This window comes from Capsicum annuum, chromosome 1 (assembly GCF_002878395.1).
Source record: "Capsicum annuum cultivar UCD-10X-F1 chromosome 1, UCD10Xv1.1, whole genome shotgun sequence".
In the NCBI taxonomy this organism is placed as follows: domain Eukaryota; kingdom Viridiplantae; phylum Streptophyta; class Magnoliopsida; order Solanales; family Solanaceae; genus Capsicum; species Capsicum annuum.
The window spans coordinates 239,553,386-239,560,050 of NC_061111.1; the positions used below are offsets into that span (position 1 = coordinate 239,553,386).

A 6,665-nucleotide genomic window follows, 5' to 3' on the forward strand; every position below is an offset into this window, starting at 1 on the left:
CTATATAATTTTTATGGGATAATATATCAGCTGCAAAGTTAAAGTACCTTTTAACAAATTTAAAATCACTTCAATGATCACTTATTTATTTCCTCTATAATTATTTTAATTACAAATTATAGTAATTAGATTAGGAGGAATTAGACTTTAATCTTTTACATTTTAAGCTCTAACGTTCTCCATTTTCTTGTCCTTTCTTTGCCTTTCTCACAAAGCACACCAATAGTGTAAACTCCATGAAAAGCTTCACTAATTAATAACCATTAAATAATTTTATGAAGCTTTGAATTTGAAAAATCAGATTTTGCAAAATTGTTATTTGTTTGAATTGGTTGTTGCAAAAGATTGAGAATATTCTTGGTATGTCAATTCTGAGAATACTCAATGAAGATTATGTCGCACCTCATTTTTCTCGCGAAAAGCAGGATTCGACGTGACAACTCTTTATGGGATTGTTTAAGGAGGAGTATGAAGAGTCATCACCTAATGAATTAAGGTGCGTTAGGGCACCGGTCTAGGCTAACTACGAACCTATTTTGTTATTTTGTCTTACTTCACCAGATATTCGGGTAAGGGTTCAAATTACCTCGAAAGGAAGATGTTAGGAACCTTTTGAGGTCCACAAAGGTGATTTTCGACCGAATTCATAATTTATGTGGGGATTCTATGTGATCAAATAAAGGTCGCTTTTTATTAACTTAAATATTGACTAAGCGATAAAGTAATTAATAAACAATCATTTAACTTAATTATTTTAGCTATTAATTATCTAAGTGATAAAATCAATAAAACATGTAAATAAGACTAGCAGGGAGAGAAATGACATAAATTATAACAGAGGGGACTGCTTATGTAATAAACTAACTACCCCAGATAAATAAACATGTAAAGTAAATAAAAGAATAAACAAATATATAAAGTAAATAGCAAAACGTCCAATCAAGGAATTGGTTTGATTTTATTCGGATTATAACCCCAACTTGTTTAATCCTTATCCGACCCACTGGCCGAATTCTTAAACAAGTAACAATGTCAAATGTCATGTAATGTCTCTGGAGATCATTACTTCCGAATGACTACCCGTCCCACCCCACCTAGGATGGTTTTCAAATCTAAAGGTGTTCTAAGACAAGGATAAAACTAACATCCTTAGAATACCTATCATCCCAGTTATCTCCCAAAAGGAATTAGGCTTTGCTAATTCAGATTTGTGGTCTAGACAAATAAAGCTATGTTTTTCTATAACTCAAAGCGCGTAACACATCGGACAACAGGTAGCACATAATAATATCAAAGATTCCTCTTGGATAATTAAAGTTGGTTAAGGTGATTGACATGCATGGTAAGCAATTATTTCAATATAATTATACCCTATAGGCATGATATCTAAGCGAGAAGCAATTGTTATTGATGAGAAATAGCTGTCAAATTATTTCAAACAATGTTATAAATTGATAAAAGGCCGAAGTAAGGTAAGATGTTGGGGAGTGATACCCATTGCATTATTATGCAAGACAAGTTAACTAGTGACAGTGTAAGAAATTAACAATAAATGTTGAAAATATATTAACATACTAAGGAACACAATGACATACTTATTCTAGTATTTAACATGTTGAAAAGGCTTAAAACCTACTTTTTAACATGCTGACAATTGTGTTAGTGCGCAGAAATTTTATATTGACATGCTGAAAAATGCAATAACATGCTGAAAATGCCTAAAACCTAGTACTTAACATGCTAAAATTACGTTAATAGTGCAGAAATTTCATATTAGTATGCTGGAAAATGCAATAACATGCAGAAATCCAATGTTAACATGTTCTAAGAAAATTTTAACATGCTGTAATCTGTGTTAACATTCTAAAGGATGCGATGACATACCTAATCTACTATTTAACATGCTAAAAATACTTAAACTTAATTTTGATATGCTGAAACTAAATTAATACACATCTGTTTTATGTTAATCATGCTGAAAATATATTAACATACTTAGATTTGTATTTACATGCTAAAACATGTGATGACATAATTAATTCTAGTGTTTAGTATGCAGAAATGCAGAAATTTGATCGTTAACATGCTTAACGTATTAACATGTTTAAATTGTGTTGGAATGCTAAAACATGCAATGACAGACTTAATAGTAAAAATAAAATGTTATACTTAGAGTTAATGTTGATCATATTATCATGTTGAAAAACAAAACTTGATTGCTGAATTTTTTTTTAATGGCATTAAAATGCGCAATTGTTAAATTATTTTAAAGGGATAAGAAGTGTAGTTACTGAAAAATTCATTTTTATCATACTAGAAAAATGACGATTTTCTTTTTGGTTAGAGACATGGAAGTATTAAAATCACCTACGATAGCCAAAACATTAAATATATGGGTTGAAATTAATCCTAGGCTAGATGTTGATTAATAATCCTAAAGGCATGTTGTCAAGTGACAAATCAAATTAATCAACGAATTCTAGCTTTTGTTTGCCTAAGTGATAGCACATAAATCACACAAACTTCAAGTTGCATTTGCCTAAGCTATTCAAAGAGCACATAAATTCCCACCTCCTGAGCAGTATCAAATTTATTATTACACCAAGTTTATACAAAGTTATTACAACACCATGAATCAAAAATAAATTAATGAACAAAGAAAGAAAAGTTGCAACCCTCCCCCATATACATTCCGGCGACTCTTCAAATATCCAAAGCTGTCTATTTACACATGTGAGACAATATGTAATAGCAATACAACCAGAAATATAACATGACACAGACATAGCAAGAAAACACCGAATGATTTCTATAAACATGTTTACTAGCATTATCATATAAGGTATAAAGAAAATTACGTCGACAAGGACTCACCGGTTGACGATAACAAGCAGTAATAAAAAATCAGGTATAGCAATATTCGAGCGAATTTTCATACAAGAATAAAGATCGATCAGGACCAAGGTTTCGAAAATAAATGCAACTTAGACAAGAAATAAAGAAAAACTTGTATTTACTTAAATCTTTTCATATCAAGGAGTGAAGGTTGTCAGTCATGCCCTCAAACAATGAGGAGGTGTTTTTTATATAGTCGACTTGATAAAGAGTTGAAAGGAAAGAATATAGAAGGATCAATTACCCATAGTAAGAAAGGAAAATAGATTATTCTAAAAAATCAATCAGAATCAATTAAGGAGGAGAAAAATATTAAATTTCCTTAAATATTACCATACAAATCTGTCCACAAGGTAAGAGGGCACATGATTAAGGGGAAAAAATATTTTGAAAAACTAATTGAAATATTTCCTTCCTTAATCAACTCGGTTGACTTCAAAACAAAGGGAGCAAAGCCATAAATAAGGATAACAACTTTTCACCAAATAATTAGTCCAAAATTTCACACAAATCAAGCAACTAGTCCCAATTAATTATTATTAACAAAGCAACTTACCAAAAGAAAAGAGATTTAATATGTACGGGTTAATGTAATTACGCACAAACTCAAATCCCCAACTATCAAAAATAATCGCCTAATATATTAAGGCGAGATTTAAAAATCCAAGTTTGTCAAGAAAATCTTAGCATAAAGCAGTTTTGAAAATCAGTTTCAAATTCAAAACGAATATTGAACACGAAAACCAAAATTATCATATCAAGGTCATCTACGAAAAACTAAAACTCAGCTTAATTTCAACATATTAAAAGCAAAATGAAGAGGGAAGAAAGGTTTAGGGGTTTTTGCGTACTAGCAGGATTAGGCAGAAATTTGTTCAAGATTTGAGGGTTTCACATATATCAGCCCAAAGATGCAAATAAACATGTAATGAAAGACGTTGAATTAAAATTCGTACTCAAACATCACGAATTTCATTTGAAAAATGAAATAAGAACAACTTTCAGTAAAAAGGTGCAAACCTGAGATAGATTATAAAATCCATTATAAAATCTACACCTCTTTTTCTATCAAATTTAGCCGGAATAGCCGAATTGTGATGTTGTTTGTTGGTCCGCTAGTCGGGGTTGGTTGGTTGGTGGAAGCATGCATGAAGGTGATATTTCAGTAGATGGTGGCGAACTTCAATGGCGGCTGGTGGAACGGAGGTTGTTGTTGTTGTTGGTTTGGAACGGTCGTGGTCGCCGGCTTCGTTGGTGGCGCCAGCTAAAGCAGCGACTGAAGAGGAGGATCGTCGGTGGCCTGGCTGGTTCACCCACCATGGTGGTCGGTGTTGAGTCACGACTGGGAATGGGAGAACTAGAGAGGAGATGGTATCAGTTTCATCGACCGATTGGCGGTGGCGACTAACGGAGAGAGCAGGGGTAAATGCCAATCGATCGATTGTCAGCTCGGTGGTGGCAGGTTGATGATGCTGGAGAGGCAGTGACCATTGCTTTATGGATGACGACAGGGGTGGACGGTTTATGTTGGTTGGAGAGGGAAGATGAGAAAGGAGAGAGAGTAGTGGAGCGGCAGTCGTCCTCCACCAGCGACGGCGACACCGATTAGAGAGAGAAAGGGTGAGAGGTTTAGAGAGAGAGAATTTTTTTTTTCTGTTGTTGTTAGAATGAAAATTAGTTTTAGGGTTTTAAATTAAGAAAGGAAAGAATGGGTTGAAACGAAGGAAAGAATGGGTTGAAACGATCTCAGCCGTTGGATCAGTTTTGATTAACGGCTGAGATTAAAATTATTTAAAAGAAGGTCAGCAATTGAATTTTAATTTGGGGTTAGAATTGAATCAATTTTGACTAAAATTGACATTAACTGAGTATAAAATTGGCTAACAATTAAACAATAAAGAAAAAAATAAATTTAATTGGCTTCTATTTAAATATAATTATAAGCTATCATTATTAAAATAGACAGCACATGTAGAATTAAGATTACGTAAAATAATGATAATAATAACAATAATAATAATAATACTAACAGTGCTAGACAAAGTATTTGTAAATTATGGGTGTGCATATTTACATAAAATAATTTAATAGATATTGATAAAATTATGTTGAATGTCATGTTTGAATTAATTAAATTGTAAAAATGATACTAGAAAGTAACAAAAATAATTTGTACATTTTTTGAATCATGAATGTGGTTTGTCGAAATTATTTGACACCAAAATAATGTGCAAAAAGTACCAACATTTGAAATTAATAATTTTTCTAAAATAGTAGCCTAAAAGGAGTACCGAGCAGTCAAAATTGGGTGTCAACAATTGTCCCTTCGTTGCTTGAGATTGATGAAAGAAATATCAAAGCAACGAAAGTTGACTTAGTGTCTAATTTTGTCCGACCGAGAGAATAGCTTGTTGGAATTAAGGCAACAAGATATGGTTTTAAAAATTGTGTGGCCGAGACTTTGGTTTCAAGTCGCCTATATATCTATGATTTTACTAGAATCAGGCCATTTGTAGTTTTAAATTTAGTAACGAACAATATTCCTAAAGATTGGCAATGATAAAGGATGGGGCATCAAAAAATAATATCATGGGTTGGTGTGATTAAAGTGAATAGGATTTAGAAATAATGACATGAAGAGGGGAGTGAAAATAAAAGGGTGTGAGTTTCGAGTTTGAGCTTATGCGGTGTATGGCCGGATAAGGTGATACTTCAAAAACAGGAACAAAAATTATTTCTATTTATTACTCCTTCTTTGTCACTTGCGTACCTTACCATATACTAGATAACAATGGTTTGAGTATGTAATTCATATGAAATTGATAGAGATAAAGTAAATATGGGAGTAGAGAAAACGTATCTGTTATATTGTTGGATCAGCTGTTGGGCTTCTCGATGTGATGTTGAATTGGGTTCTGTTCCTCTCAATGCAGTGATGGATCGAATGTTGGGCTTCTCGATGTAATGTTAGATTAGCTATTGGGCCTCTCGATGTAGTGTTGGATCAGCTGTTGGGCTTCTTGATGTGATGTTGATTGGCTGTTGGGGATCTCAATATAGCATTGGATCAACTATTGGGCTTTTTGATGTGACATTGAATTGGCTTTGAGCCTCTCGATGTAGCGTTAGATCAGCTATTGGGCTTCTTGATATAACGTTGGATCAGCAGTTTGTCCTCTTGATGTAGCGTTGGATCAGTTGTTTGGCTTTTTGATATAACGTTAGATCGGTTGTTGGGCCTCTTGATGCAGCATTGGATCAGGTGTTTGGCTTCCCGATGTAGCATTGGATCAGCTGTTGGGCTTCTCGATATGACGTTGGATCGACTGTTGGGCCTCTCGAAGTAGCGATGGATCAACTATTGGGTTTCTTGACATGATGTTGGATTAGCCATTGGGCCTCTCGTGATGAAGTGATTGTTGTCATTTGTACCTGTTAATCCTGTACTAAAAGAAAAGTTGTCAGTCAAAAAGAAATATGGATTTGTACTATGCTCGAGTTAATTCCTTGGTCATTGTTTTCTACGTCATGAACCATTAGGATTTGTTCTCCATCGTGATAAAATTTTTGAGGAATTCTCAAAATTTTCTGTCCCAGTTTAGAATATAAAGTGCCTTTTGTACGTTATTGTGAATGAATATATGTTTACTTGTGAAATTTTTAAGGAATTCTCAAAAATTTCTGCCCTAGTTTAGAATGAAAGGCACCTTTTGCTTGTCATTGTAAATTGATATATTGTTTACTTGTGAAATTTTTTGAGGTTTTCTTGA

The 6,665-nt window shown here is 33.3% G+C and overlaps 1 long non-coding RNA gene across 1 annotated transcript; it reads right to left on the reverse strand.

Moving 5' to 3' along the window:
* Positions 1–2,547: 2,547 nt before the first annotated feature.
* Positions 2,548–4,562, reverse strand: LOC124889289. The gene is made up of 2 exons (XR_007048141.1): positions 3,916–4,562; positions 2,548–2,721 (listed from the first exon to the last, which is right to left on the reverse strand). It is a non-coding gene; the product is annotated as an uncharacterized LOC124889289 (long non-coding RNA).
* Positions 4,563–6,665: the final 2,103 nt, after the last annotated feature.